Genomic DNA, 16,627 nt, shown 5'->3' with positions numbered 1-16,627 from the left:
AACAACTCCATTCTATTGTGGTCTCCGTGGTGCTGATAATTGTCTTTTGATTCCATTTACTTCACAAAAGGTATTAAAATCTCTATATGTAAATTCTCCTCCTTGATCTGACCTTAAACATTTAATTTTCTTACCGGTTTCATTTTCAACCATTGCTTTGAATAGTTTGAACTTCCCAAGTGCTTCTGATTTTTCTCTGAGAAAAGTAACCCAACACATTCTAGAATAATCATCAATAATTAGCATGAAATATCTATCACCTTGTAAGCTTTTAGTTCTAGCTGGACCACATAAATCAGCGTGAATTAAGTCAAGAGCATTATTGGATTTTTCTGGAATACTTTTGAAACTAGCTCTAACTTGTTTTCCAAATTGACATTCCTTGCAAATTGTATTCTGAGGTTTCACAATTTTAGGTAGATCTCTAACTGCCTTAGAAGTAGTGATTTTTACCATGCAATCAAAATTTACATGACATAGTCTTTTATGCCATAGCCAAATTTCATCTATATGTGCAATTAAGCATGCCTTTTCACTGTTATTCAAATGAAAGATATTACCTCTAGTTTGATTACTGGTTGCAATTTCCAAACCAGTTCTATTCATGATTTTGCATTTTCCATTTTTGAATTGTAACTAAAAACCTTTCTCAACTAATTGACTGACACTTAAAAGATTATGTTTTAATCCTTCAACATAGTAGACATTGTCAATGTTATGTTTACCATCAAGAGATATTGAACCCTTACCTTTGATTGAACAGGCTTTGTCATCTCTGAATCTCACTAAACCTCCATTGTATTCTTGAAAGTTCAAGAATTTACCTTTGTCTCCAGTCATATGATGTGAGCATCCTGAGTCAATAATCTATTCATCCTTTGATTCAACTTTAGCTACAAGGGCTTGTTCTATCGGGTGAGCAATAGGTACTGGTTGATCTTCTGTTATAGCAAAAAAGACCCATCCGTTGTCTGCTAGATCCTCATCAGAATCATCAGTCACACCTTCATCAACAATGTAACAAGATTTATCTTTGTTTTTCTTAAATCTGTATCTCTGATATTCAGGATTAGGTTTGTATGTCCTTCTAGCTTCTTCTCTTATTCTAGCATGTCTATCAGGGCATCTTGAAGCCATATGACCAATCTTATTGTAGTTGAAACATTTAAAGGGTGCTTTACCTTCATACTTACTTCCAATTGGACCTTTTGGCATTTTTCTTGCAAATAGTGCTTCAAGTTCTTCAAGCTCTTCATTCTCCTTCCTGGTTTCTTCAAGTTTTCTTGCATAGAAGGCTCTCCAGTCTGATTTGTCAAAAGATGGAGCAGATGATGTTGATGCTTTGAAGGCCAAATCAGTTTTTATAGTAGCAACAGGACCAAATTCCTCAATTTCAAAAGTTGAAAGTTTTCCAATCAATGTATCCCTAGTTACTGATGTGTTAGGCATTGTTCTCAACTCATTTATAGCAGTAACCTTCATTTTGTATGCCAGTGGTAAACCTCTTAAGATTTTTGAAACAATCTCATCTTTAGTCAAGGTTCCTCCACAACATTTGATACCCAAAACAATTTCATTTACTCTTTCCATAAAAGCAGAAATCCTTTCATCTTCTTCCATTTTCAGATGTTTATACCTGACTCGGAAGCTTTCAAGTTTTGCAATTTTGACTGTGGAATCCCCTTCATTCAGTGTTTCCAAATGATCCCAAATAGCTTTTGCAGTGGATCTATCTGATAATCCCATGATTTGTTGATCTGATAATGCGCTCAAAAGTGCTTCTCTTGCTTTGCAATCATTTTCTTCATCTTTAGCTAAAGTAATGGGAGCAGTCTGACCAATTACAACAACAATATAACCATTCTTAGTAACTTCCCAGATGTCCTTACCAATGCAATTCAGATGTGTCTCCATTCTAATTTTCCATATCCCATAGTTGGTTCCATCAAGTTTAGGACTATCCTTTCTGAAATAATTAGTAGACATTGGATCTCCTCAAGTTGTTAAACTTCTGCAAAAAGAGGACTAGGCTCTGATACCAATTGTAGGTCTCGGAGACAACTGAGAGGGGGGGGGAATCAGTTGTCAAATAAATTCAAACCAAAAACTTATTAACCAACTTAATGCTTAACATCGGTAAGACAGTTAAGTATGTCGGTAAACAGTGTTAATAGAAAATTGTTATACCGGTAAGAATTAATGCATGAAAAATAAGCACAAAGTCATCCACAACACATGACACCAATAATTGTATGTGGAAACCTTGTAAGGGGAGAAACCATAGTGGGAAACAATACCCACAATCAAATGATACTACTACAGATAGTAAGTGTACAAAGAGGGGTCTGCACATGCAGAAAGGCCAACAGCCTAGAGCTCACTGCTCAATCACAAATGGGAGTCACACTGACTACAGTTGGATGGTTGAATCCAATGAGAATGTACTGCACAAAATAGCATCTTCATATGTTGGATTCAGTACCGGTGTAATGCTGATATGCTTCTACAAAAACCTAACTTCACCTTCAAATGATGTCTTCATGTATATCCTTGCTTGATCTCGCATATATCCTTCCTGAAATCTTTTTCACATTCCACACTTGATCTTACAAATAAGATCTTACATTTATACCATACCCTAAGACCAATTTTAGTAGTTCGGCTCTACAAGATATTACAATAAAAACTTTTTACAAATAATACAATATCCGATGCAATAACCGATTGAACATGTCGTCTTAATGCATTTACAACAATAATAAATCATCTCCATAGCGTGCCATGCTGATCTGGAAAAGATAAACCTACGTGTAACCCTAGATAACCTAGACCTATTTACTGGTAAAAGTAAATATGCAAATGAGAATATACCAATGATTATTACTTCAAAGTAAAGTGTCCACATGATATCTTCGATATTACCAAGTGTCTTCCATGTCAATGCAGGTACTAGTGAACATTATATCCTACTGGTTAACCATATACCGGTAACTATTTGCACAGTTTACTGTTTGTCGGTGAATGTTGCTGGATCTCCAAAGTAGGTGAATTTAGCAGGTGTTGACATCAATGACAAAACCATACCAAAATACCAACAGTCAACCACTCATGTGTGGTCTACCCTAAGGGAAAGGACATTCAAGAGGTCATTAATAAGATCTGGGTGTTCTTGCAAATAAAAGTGCCCAACTTTGTAGTACAAATCAACATTGGCCACTTTAACTACAACATCTTTGAATTGCATATGATCCCATGCCTCTGGAGAATGGTTCATGATAGTAGTGGTGGCATTATCATATTCATCATCTTGAATATATAAATATGTAAGTTCCTTCCAATGTTGTTGCTCATCACAAATATGGATAACCCTAGGTATATTGAGGCATGTTAAAAATAATTTGATATGTTCCATAAGCTTGTCTGGGTGATATCTAGCATATAGGATGCCCAACTCTATAAAGATTCCCATATGTGCACACTCCAACCCCAAACCACTTTCCATCAAAGATATGAGTTCATCAAAGCGACCCCTATTTTGATAGTAATCACTGGCCTCTTCCAAGCCATCCACCTAGAACAAAAAATAAATGTTAGAACACAAAAAATATCAATTTCTCACCTTCGCAGTTACACATAAAACTGCAGATGAACCTTCCCAGATTATCATGAAAAAAAAGAGGTGCCTTTGAATAAAAGAATCAATATCCAAAATGTTTAATCTTAATCTCACAATACTTATTTATAGAAAATAAAAAAAGAACACACATCAAAAACAACTTTTGTTGGAAAAAAACAAAAAAAAACTTAAAAAATCTTAGCATATGCATAGATAAGCTCACTGTCAACCTTTGGCTCTTTAATCTTTTTCCTTACCATCAAAAACTACTTAACTAGTTCATGATACACATTAGCTAGTCTGCAGCCCTTATCACATAAAAAATAGATTCTGTTGAAAAAAAAAACTTAAAAAACAAACCACTTACTTGTGGTGTTGTTGTTCGTGTTGGCTCTGTTGGACCCTTCAATTAAGATTCAATATACATTATTCAATAAGATTAACTATGCGACATAATGAAATATTGAAAAGTGTGTTATCTTATTGAGATTCACTTGGTTTCGAGAATAGTTTAATATTCTCTACTTAATAGGGCCAACCACGTGAAGGTGGAAGCTCATTTGGCCCCTCCCCTGCCCCTCAAACATCACTCTAAATTCCCCATTAACATCATCTAATATTCATTGATTGTTTCATCCATTAATAAAATATAACATTCATTCATTATCACATAACGTTCAATAACACATAGCATTCATTAACACACAACATTCATCAATATTAACACTCATTAACACACAACATTCATCAATATTAATTAACACATATCATTCATGAACATTCATTAGCACATAATTACATTCATTAACACATAAAAATCATTCATTATCAAATAATGTAGATTACAATCATTTATTATTATTTTTTGAAGCTATGTAAAGACTAAGTGGAGTATCATTTTCTTCATCACTTCCCCCCTCTTTAGTTGTTCTACCCTCTGCTCGTGATCTTGATGTATGCCTAGTCCTCTTCTGAGGACGAGGACATCAATGCAAAAGGGGGTCCTTTGCAATAACAAAGAAATGGGTTAAATTCAAATCATTTTTTACTTTTATTACAAGTATTTCATTAATATCTTGTCCAATGTTCTTTGGCGTGTGGTCAACCTTCCTGCTGAACTGCATCATTTGGTTGTTATTTTTCAAAAAGATTTATCTAATTCTTAGGGCTGACCTAATTACACGTTTCATTTTCCTGCATTGGTGAATTTAATCTTATGAGGGTGACCCAGATGTGTTTTGGTGGGTATAAATATGATGTTAGGTAATCATTTGTAGGGGCAAAGGAAGTAGAATTCAGAATAAGGATTGAGATTTGCATGTTGTGATCCGGTTGATTCTTAGAGTCCCGGTTGGATAGTATCTGGCTTGAAGCCTGCATGTAACCGGTTAGTTACCAGATGTTCTTTTTTGCTAATATAATAAATACCGGATGATTTATGGAAGTTTTATGGCTTTAATATGATCTGTTTATATGAATTTGTTATGTTTTCTTACTGCTTCCATTGTGTCTCCCTCATTGCATAAGCCAGTTAAAAATGTGTCCAAACATTTCCTTGCATAGGCTTGAAGTTCATCTAATTTGGTCTCATCCTGCACTGGTTAAAAATGTGTCCAAACATTCTAGAAGCATAGAATCTCTTATTTTGTGAATTATTCATCACTTCTCTACACATGTTTTACTTATGACCAAAATTGTTGCATTTGAAACATTGACCGGTAAAGGTAGGACCATTATTCATCACCCTATTCCTACATTGACTTTCCATGTGACCAAATTTATTTCAAACAAAACATTTACCATTGAATTTATAAGCATTAGGCTATCTTACCAGAGGTTTCTTGTTCTTCTGATGATTTCTTTGTCTAGAATCGAGGGATTCTCCTTTCTCATATCTAAGTCCTCACATATCTTTTCCACTTCTCTTACTTTCTAGCATCTCATCTAGCTTGGCTGAGCTAGATTTGAATTTTTCTTTGTACTCATTAGTAGTGGAAATTTCATCTCTCATAATTATGATGTGTTTTTCAAGTTCTTTCCCATGATTCTTTCCCATGGTTACTTGGTAACAAGACTCATAAGGAAGCATACACCAGCTTACACCGGCACTAGGAGGCATTCACCGGTAGACACTGGCATTGGAGTATCCAGGGTTACACTGACACCGACACCAACACCAACATCGACACCAACAATGGTATCCAGCACTACAGTGAAGCCGACATCATGCTTGGACCCTAAGGAAGTTTTATTTGTAAACATCATTTTGTAATTATTATATAAATCCGACATTGCATATCTTTGGTAATACATTGTAAGCCGACATAAGGCTTATTGTCTGTAAGGGTATATAGGTCAGTCTGCTAGGTCATTTTGATTGAGTGACATAGGAGAATAATGTTAGGTCTCAGAGACAACTGAGAGGGGGGGGTGAATCAGTTGTCTAACAATTCAAACCAAAAACAACTTAACCAACTTAATGCTTAATACCGGTAAACTAGTCTAATATGTTGGTAGACAGTTTTAACAGTTAATTGCAATACCGGTAAGGATTAATGCATGAAACAAAAAGACAAAGTCATCCACAACACATAACACCAATATTTGTACGTGGAAACCCTATAAGGGGAAAAACCACGGTGGGAAACCTTACCCACAATCAGATGATACTACTGCAGATAGTAAGTGTATACAAATGGGGTCTGCACATGCCAAAAGGCCAAGCGCCTAGAGCTCACTGCTCAATCACAAAATAGGAGTCACACTGACTACAATTGGATGGTTAAATCCAATAAGAATGTACTGCTCAAAATAGCATCTTCATATGCTGGATTCAGTACCGATGTAGTTCTGATTGTCTTCACAGAAACCCTCCTTCAACCTTCAAATGATGTCTGCATGTATAGCTCAAATTATTCTCACATATATCTTTACACAATCCTTTTTGGCATTCCACATTCGATCTTACAAATAAGATCTTACATTTATACCATACCTTAAGACCAATTTTAGTAGGTTGGCTCTAAAGGATAATACAACAAAATTAATTTACAAATCACTTAATACTCGATGCAATAACCGATTCACCATGTCGGCTTAATGCATTTACAACAATAATAAGTCATCTTCATAGCGTGCCATGCTGATCTGGAAAAGATAAACCTACTGGTGTAACCTGGACCTATTTGCCGGTAACAGCAAATATGCAAATATGAATATACCAATTTACAAAACTCCAAGACAAGGTGTCCACATGATGTCTTTGACATAACCAAGTGTTTTCCATGCCCTTCCAAGTGTTGGTGATCATTATATCCTACTGGTGTACCAGATAGCGGTGATTGTGCATAAGTCACTTGCTCGCCGATGAATGTTGTTGATTCTCCAAAGTGCCATAGTTGATAAGTGTTTAGTAGGTGTTGACATCAAAGACAAAACCATACCAAAATACCAACAATCTCCCCCTTTGGCATTGATGGCAACACAAGATGGAAAAACCATCAAAGTGCCAAAACAGAAATGCCAAATACCAAAAACCAAGAATATCTCAAAAAGAGATCATAACCAGAAATCAAAATACAGATACAGAGAGTAAAAATCTCTCCCCCCGAGAGAAACATGTGTTTTCCTTGTGTTTTTCCATACCAATCTCTCCCCCTTTGACATCAAATGCCAAATTTATTACCAAGCCAAGTTCATATACAAAATACCAATCAATTTAGTATACCAACTACTCCCCCTGAGAAGTAGCTTCCTCGTCAAAGCCCGAATAAGAAATTTCTCTGTTTAATTTTGCCGGTTGATGACAATCATCTGTTGGCATTTCAATAAGGATATTGAGAAGGTTGTTGATGACTATGGATATAACTGATCAAGGATGTTTACTGTCCTAATATTATTATTTTGTCATTGATGTCAAGAAATTGATTTTCTAATTCAGTATGATGTTGCCATATCTTAAGAAGTATGATTTGATGAGTATAAATATGTCGATAAAAGACACAGAAAGAATATGACGAATAAGGGGAGGAATAAGTTATTCAATAGGCAACTATTACTAAGTTAGACAATGATGAGATCATGTTGTTTATATTGTTTTGATATCCTACATATGTTATTGATTGTAAGGTTAATACTATACTATGTTACTGAGCAAAGAACCTAGTCGGTAAACCCTAACGTTATCCCTATCAGTTAATGAAGGCAAAATGTCTACGGAGTGAAGTTTAGTATTTAGTGAGTTGCAACTGAGTAGTAATAGAATGCATTGAATGAATAAAAGCATTATTTAATGAAGTAAGCTGATGAGCTGGAACTGATTAAATGATTGGTATGCCATGCATGAAGTTTGTTAAAGAATCTATGGTAAAGGAAAATTGGCAGGAAGATCTACAACTCGGATTGAACCACAATACCCTAGCACAAGTTCCAAGAAATATATGCAAGTTCCAAGGCAAGGTAAAAAAATTTCAGATCAAAGGATACATTGAACATAGTCAAGTTTGAAGAGCTGATGGCTATGATTGATCATGGGAAATGTGATCAAGGAGATTAAGCAGTTGGCAAATTGTTTATAAATAAGGAACTATTGATAAACAATGTATGTGGGCAAGTGTATGCACAGGGATGCTACATAGTGATTACCGAGAACTGAAGCTTGAAGACCTGTTTGAATAATAGATTATAGAGCCCAGCAGATGGACAAGATAAGTCCTAGATTGTATTGAGAAAATAAGAATCTACTTTAGCATTTTAGATGTGAAGTTGTAGATAGATTTTTATTACTGTTATTTTGTAAAGCGATAGAAAATCTCTTAACCGAGTGGACTTAACAGTCTTATTTGTAAAACCCTCTAGCAAGGTGACATTCTGATTGAGTGTTTGAAATCCTTTAACAAGGTCACTTCTAACAAGGTGAAGTTCCTAACAGATCTGAGGGAAATCCCTTAACCGGGTCACATCTAGCAATGTGTTTGTAATCTTTAACAGGATTTTCTTTTAACTTAGCATACTCTAGAAGAGTATATTTCTTAGTGGGTTCGAAATCCCACAATGGTTTTTCCCTATTTGGGTTTCCACGTTAAATCTGGTGTTATGATTTTTATGATCTTTATATGCTTTTGAGTTTGCATGTTTAGCAATTTTGGTTATATTACTGAAGTATATGTTACCAAGGTTGAATCTGTTGTTTTTATGGAAGATTAAGGTTGTATGATTCAGCCCCCCCCCCCCTCTCATCTTATTAGCTTGGCATCTATACTTAACATTAAGTATCAGAACTATCAATTGGTATCAGAGCTTTGGACTCCGAAAGAAAAAGTTTAAAGGTACTTGAGGAAAAAATCCAAAGATGTATAAGAGGGATGCACCGAAGCTGAACAAGTCAAGTTTCTATACATGGCAAAAAAGGATGAAGCTGCACCTATCAGGAGTTGGAGAATATGTTGTATATTATCTGCAGAATGATTTCATTACATCGAGCACCTATCCATTGAAAATGGAAGAGATAAAGGAAAAGCAAGAACATATTTAAGCAATGATTGAAATAACATCTGCATTGACTGATTTAGAGTTTAATGATCTAGAAGTTTGCAATAATGCAAAGGCATTGTGGGATAAGCTCATATCTATGTATGGTGGAGATGAACATGTTCAAAGAGCAAAAGTGGATAGTCTAAGAGGACAATTTGAATCTATGAGGATGAATGAAGGTGAGAACATAACCCAATACAATTCAAGACTAAAGGAGATTGTCAATCAAATCAAAGGAGCAGGTGGAACTATTGAAGAAAAGGATATAACAAGTAAGTTGTTAAGAACCCTTCTACCAGCTTATGCAATCCAAGTCTCTGCAATCAATGAATTAAGGTCTGTACCCAATATGCCAGTTTCTTTAGATGCTACTATTGGTAAGCTACATGCATTTGAGTTAAGTAACTTTAATAACAGTGGGTCATCGGTAAATAAAGTTGAGTCTGCATTTAGTTCTTTTCATATTGGTGAATCTGATGATTACAATGATAGAATGTGTAAGTACACTAAAGGGGATCACAGTGGAGCAAGTGAAAGATTTCGCAAGAACATGGAAGAAGTACACAAATTGTATGAGGAAATCAGAAAGCAAGAAGAGTTTGAAGCACTATTAGCCAAAAGATTACCGAGAGGCAAAGGTAAGTATAAAGGAACACTACCTTTGAAATGTTTCAATTATGATAAGATAGGACATATGGCTTCTAACTGTCCTGACAAAGAATCTACTGAAAAGACAGATTACCGAGATGACAAACAGAAAGATAATCATTACAGAGGATACCGAGACTTTAGAAGAAGAGATAGAAAGTCATGCTTAATAGCTGATGAAGAATCCAATGATGATAAATCAGATGAAACTAATATAGAGGAAGTAGTTTATGTGGCTATCAAAGATGGATCAGATGAAGAAAGGTATGAAGAAAAAGCCCTAATATCTCACATAAATACTAATGATTCTTGGATCATAGATAGTGGATGCTCACATCACATGACAGGTGATAAACACAAGTTTGTTATATTAGAAGATTATGATGGAGGCTATGTAAGATTTGGTAATGATGCGCCATGTTTGGTAAAAGGTAAAGGATCTATAACACTTCTTGACAATGCTAAATGTAATGATGTTTATTGGGTTGAAGGTTTGAAATACAATTTGTTGAGTGTAGCACAGCTAAACAATATAGGTTACCGAATAGAATTTCAGAAAGGAATTATCAAAGTTCATGACAAGCATGGAAAGTTAGCTACTACCAGGACACAAACAAAAGGTAATACATTTCATCTTGACTCAACTCGGAACAAGTGTTTGTATGCAAAGATAGATGATACCTGGTTATGGCATAAAAGGTTTTGTCATGTAAATTTTGATAATCTAATCAAAATAAGTAAGAAGCACTGAGGAAGAGGTCTACCGAGTCTTGAGAAACCTAAGAATGCTATGTGTCGAGGATGCCAGATGGGTAAAATGACAAGATCAAGCTTTACAAGTAAGTCCTACACTTCTACGCGAATTTTAGATCTTGTGCACACTGATCTTTGTGGTCCTATGAAAGTTCAAAGTTATTATGGTGATAAATATTTCATATTATTTGTGGATGATTACTCAAGGATGATGTCAGTTATGTTTTTAAAAGAAAAATCAGAAGCTTTTCAAATGTTTAAATGGTACAAAGCAAGAGTTGAAAATAAAATAGGAAGACAACTAAATGTCTTAGATCAGATAGAGGAGGAGAGTTCACATCTGATGAGTTCAACTTATTCTGCAATGATCATGGTATAAAAAGACAAGTCTCTGCACTGAGAACTCCACAACAAAATGGAATTGCTGAGAAAAGAAACAATCTAGTGTGGATTGTGCCAAAACCCTGATGATTGAAAAGAAAGTGCCACAAACATTTTGGAGAGAAGCAATAAGCATAGCAGTTTACATCCTGAACTAAGTACAACTGAAGAAAGGAACTTTGAAGACACCATATGAAATCTGGTATGACAAGAAACCTAATGTAAGTTACTTCAAAATCTTTGGAAGTAGATGCTATGTACACAAAGATGATAGAAATGGAAATTTTGATCATAAAAGTGAAGAAGGAACATTTCTAGGTTATTCTTCTAGAAGTAAAACATTTAAATGTTTGATCAAATCATCTAACAAAATAGTAGAAAGTGCAAATGTGAAAATTGATGAATTTGTAGAAAAAAATGATGAAGGAAACTCCAAGGAACCAGAAGATTATGATGAATTTGTCTATGTTCAACCGACAAGTCTTACCAAGAGAACTGTTGAAGAAAATGAAGAGAATATCTAGTTACCGAGTGATGAAGAAGATCATACAGAGCCTACCAAGCCTATATTAGCCAAGTATGTTAGAAGACATCATGCATCAAGTCAGATTATAGGAGATAAGGATGATCCAGTGATGACAAGGAACAAACTGAGACAGAACACATGTCTGATTTCTTAATTTGAATGAGAATAGTGAAAGAAGCATTTAACAGTGAAGATTGGATAAGTGCTTTGACATAAGAGATTGATCAAATCAAGAAGAATGACACATGGACACTGGTCCCAAGACCGAAGGACAAAAAATGTAATTGGTACAAAGTGGATTTTCAGAAACAAGCTGAATGAAAAAGGTGAGGTCATTCAAAATAAAGCAAGACTAGTTTGCAAAGGTTATGCCCAAGAAGAAGGAATTGATTATGGTGAGACTTTTGCACCTGTGGCTAGACTTGAAGGAGTAAGAACATTGTTGGCATATGCTTCTTACAAGAATTTCAAGGTATATCAAATGGATGTCAAATCTACATTTCTGAATGGTATATTAGAAGAAGAAGTTTTTATTGAACAACCTAAAGGATTTGTTGAAGACAAGAATAAAGATCAGGTATATAAATTGAACAAAGCTTTATATGGTCTAAAACAAGCACCTAGAGCATGGTATGAAAGATTGCACTCTTATTTAATCAAGATTGGTTTTATAAGAACAAGTGAAAACAACAATATATACATGAAGAATGATAAAAATGGAATACTGATCATAGCTATATTTGTTGATGATATTATATTTTGTGGAAATGACTCTCTATGCAAGAACTTTGAAAATGAAATGAGAAAAGAATTTGAGATGTCATTAATCGGTGAGATAAAGTATTTTATAGGTTTACAGATACTACAAATGAAAGATGAGATTTTCATTACTCATTCCAAGTACATAAAGGAAATCTTGAAAAAAATTGGAATGGAGGATTCAAAACCAATAAGTACTCCTATGACTACCAACTGTAAATGATCAAAGAATGATGAATCTACATCTGTTGATGAGACACTTTACCGATCCATGATTGGAAAGCCACAATATGTTGTTCATAGCAGACCAGACATAGCACATGCAGTAGGTATAGTTGCAAGATTCTCTACAGATCCTAAGGAAACACACATGACAACAATCAAGAGAATTTTTAGATACTTGAAAGCCACTGAAGACTATGGCTTAGTATATCAAAAAGGAAATGACTTTGATTTAAAAGTTAATACTGATGCTGATTGGACAGGCAACATTGATGATAGAAAAAGCACAAGTGGAGGAGCTTTCTTTTTAGGAGAAGGACTAGTGAGTTGGCTTAGCAAGAAACAAGGATGTGTTTCACAGTCAACAGCAGAAGCTGAGTACGTTGCTGCAGCATTGAATTGTACCAACATAGCATGAATCAAAAAACTATTGGAAGGTATAAATGGGAAAGTTATCGAGCCAGTAACTATATTTTGTGACAATACTAGTGCCATTAACATTTCAAAGAATCCTGTTATGCACTCTAAGACAAAGCACATCTCTATCAAATATCATTATCTAGAAGAAGCTCAAGAGAAGAAAGTAGTGTTGGAGTATGTTAGCACAAAGGAACAAATAGAAAATATCTTCACCAAGCCACTACCAAGGGACACTTTTGAGTATCTCAAAAGTAAGTTAGGGGTCCTACCCCTATCTTCCATTCACTGACCGAGTTCGGTGAACGCATCAATTTGATGACTCTACAGAATATCTTTTAGGAGTTGATGCTGATTTATACACTTTAGGATGTTTTCTAAAGGTGTGCAAGAAATAATAATAGGGAATAGGAATTGAAGACAAAATGCTCTGACCGAGACTAAGTTGACACATAATAGTAGGAAATCACTTCATACAGGAAGAAATTATGTTCTTTACTTTTTGCCATTGTTGTCAAAGGGGGAGAAGACTGATGATAGAGGAGAAGACTAATGTATGGGGGAGAAGACTTATGATAGGGGGAGAGCATTTAAGCATTTTAGAATCTCACAACAATTTGAATCAGTTAGTTCAAATCAATTGGGTATGCCATCAAAGCCAAAGGGGGAGATTGTTGGCATTATAACAGACAAAGGGAGATTGTTGGCATTTCAATAAGGATATTGAGAAGGTTGTTGATGACTATGGATATAACTGATCAAGGATGTTTATTGTCCTAATATTATTATTTTGTCATTGATGTCAAGAAATTGATTTTCTAATTCAGTATGATGTTGCCTTATCTTAAGAAGTATGATTTGATGAGTATAAAGATGTCGGTAAAAGACATAGAAAGAATATGATGAATAAGGGGAGGAATAAGTTATTCAATGGGCAACTATTACTGAGTTAGACAATGATGAGATCATGATGTTTAGATTGTTTTGATATCCTACATATGTTATCAATTGTAAGGTTAATACTATACTATGTTACCAAGCAAAGAACCTAGTTGGTAAACCCTAAGGTTATCGCTATTGGTTAATGAAGGCAGAATGTCTACCGAGTAAAGTTTAGTATTTACCGAGTTGCAACCGAGTAGTAATAGAATGCATTGAATGAATAAAAGCATTATTTAATGAAGGAAGCTGATGAGCTGGAACTGATTAAATGATTGGTATGCCGTGCATGAAGTTTGTTAAAGAATCTATGGTAAAGGAAAATCGGCAGGAAGATCTATAGCTCAGATTGAACCGCAATACCCTAGCACAAGTTCTAAGGTGGGGTAAAACATTTTCAGATCTAAGGATACATTGAACATAGTCAAGTTTGAAGATCTGATGGCTATGATTGATCATGGGAAATGTGATCAAGAAGATTAAGCAGTTGGCAAATTGTTTATAAATAAGGCACTGTTGATAAACAATGTATGCAGGCAAGTGTATGCACAGGGATGCTACATAGTGATTACCGAGCACTAAAGCTTGAAGACCTATTTGAATAACATAGTATAGAGCCTAGAAGATGGACAAGATAAGTCTTAGATAGTATTGAGCAAATAAGAATCTGCTTTAGCATTTTAGATGTGAAGTTGCAGATAGATTTTTATTACTGTTATTTTGTGAAGTGATAGAAAATCTCTTAACCGAGTGGACTTAACAGTCTTATTTGTAAAACCCTCTAGCAAGGTGACATTCTGATTGAGTGTTTGAAATCCTTTAATAAAGTCACTTCTAACAAGGTGAAGATCCTAACAGATCTGAGGGAAATCCCTTAACCAGGTCACATCTAGCAATGTGTTTGTAATCTTTAATAGGATTTTCTTTTAATCGAGCATACTCTAGAAGAGTATATTTCTTAGTGGGTCCAAAATCCCATAGTGGTTTTTCCCTATTTGGGTTTCCACGTTAAATCTGGTGTTATGAGTTTTATGATGTTTATATGCTTTTGAGTTTGCATGTTTAGCAGTTTTGGTTATATTACTGAAGTATATGTTACCAAGGTTGACTCTGTTATTTTTATGGAAGATTAAGGTTGTATGATTTACTCCCCCCCCTCTCATCTTATTAGCTTGGCATCTATACTTAACATTAAGTATCATAACTATCATCATAAACTTCCTAAGTCTCTACTGGTGGGGGTATGACCCCAAGCTAGTCTCTGAGATATTCAAAAGTCTCCATAGGCAGAGGTTTAGTGAAGATATCTGCAATCTGCTCTTTAGTATTCACATAAACTAGTTTTATATCTTTTGCTTCAACATTTTCCCTTAGAAAATTCAATTTGATAGAAACATGTTTGGTTTTAGAATGTAATATTGGATTCTTAGATATATCAATTGCTACAATATTATCATAATAGATAGTAATAGGTTCCTTGCATTTTACCTTTATGTCTTTCAACATTTGATTAAGCCATAGTACCTGTGTATAGTTAGCTATTGCTGCAACATATTTTGATTCTACTGTTGATAAAGATGTACAACTTTGTTTCTTACTCAAACAAGAAACTAGTCTGCTTCCAAGAAAGAATGCACCGCTGGTGGTGCTTTTTCTATCATCCACATCTCCTTCCCAATTCGCATCTATGTATGCACATAATTCAAAGTTTTCATCTCTAGGATACCATAATCCAAGATTTATAGTGCCTTGTAAGTACCGAAAAATCCTTCTTACTGCTGATTCATGATTTTCTCTAGGATTACTCTGAAATCTTGAAACAATACATACTGCATTCATAATATCAGGTCTAGTTTGTGTCAAATATAGTAAACCTCCTATCACAGATTTGTATCTAGTTGGATTAATAGGTGTAGATTCATCCCTTAGTGATAGTTTGTCATTTGTAGTCATAGGTGTGCTTACTAGTTTAGAGTTCTCCATCCCAAATTTCTTCAGTAACTCCTTTAAGTATTTGGATTGAATCAAGAATATACCTTTATTAGTCTGTGAAATCTACAATCCTAAAAAGAATTTTATTTCTCCAATCGTAGACATTTCAAATTCTTGATGCATTTTAATAGAAAATTATTTACATAAGCCATCTTCTCCTCCAAAGATTATATCATCAACAAAAACTTCTATAACCAAGATATCATCATTAGTCAATTTATAATATAAGTTGTTCTCAGCATTACCTTCAGAGAAACCAATCTTCAAAAGATACTTATCCAATCTTGCATACCAAGCTCTTGGAGCTTGTTTCAATCCATACAAAGCTTTTCTTAACCTACAAACCATATCTTTGTTATCTGTCGAAGAAAATCCATCAAGTTGTTCAATGTAAACTTCTTCTTCAAGATCTCCATTCAAAAATGCACATTTAATATCCATTTGATATACTTTGTAGTTCTTATGTGCTGCAAAAGCCAAAAATAATCTAACTGCCTCAATTCTAGCTACCAGTGCAAAGGTTCCATTGTAATCAATTCCTTCTTTCTAAGAATATCCCTTACACACTAGTCTTGCTTTATTTCTGATAACCTTATCATCTTCATTAAGTTTGTTTCTGAATACCCATTTGGTTCCAATTACATTTTTATCTTTAGGTCGGGGAACTAATGTCCAAGTGTTATTCTTCTTAAATTGTTCTAATTCTTCTTCCATAGCTTTAATCCAATATTTATCTTCACATACCTCATTAACTGATGATGGTTCAATTTGAGAAATAAGACATACCTCTTCATTTGTCAATCTTCCTCTTGTCATAACTCCTTTATACTTGTTTCCAATTA

General features: G+C 34.6%; 1 pseudogene; it reads right to left on the bottom strand.

Annotated features, from left to right (window-relative positions):
• LOC131875308 (clathrin heavy chain 2-like) overlaps nucleotides 1-16,627 on the bottom strand; it is a 78,090-nt pseudogene that overhangs the window by 35,257 nt on the left and 26,206 nt on the right.

This window comes from Cryptomeria japonica, chromosome 4 (genome assembly GCF_030272615.1).
Source record: "Cryptomeria japonica chromosome 4, Sugi_1.0, whole genome shotgun sequence".
In the NCBI taxonomy this organism is placed as follows: Eukaryota; Viridiplantae; Streptophyta; class Pinopsida; order Cupressales; family Cupressaceae; genus Cryptomeria; species Cryptomeria japonica.
This window is presented reverse-complemented; position numbering and strand designations above follow the sequence as displayed.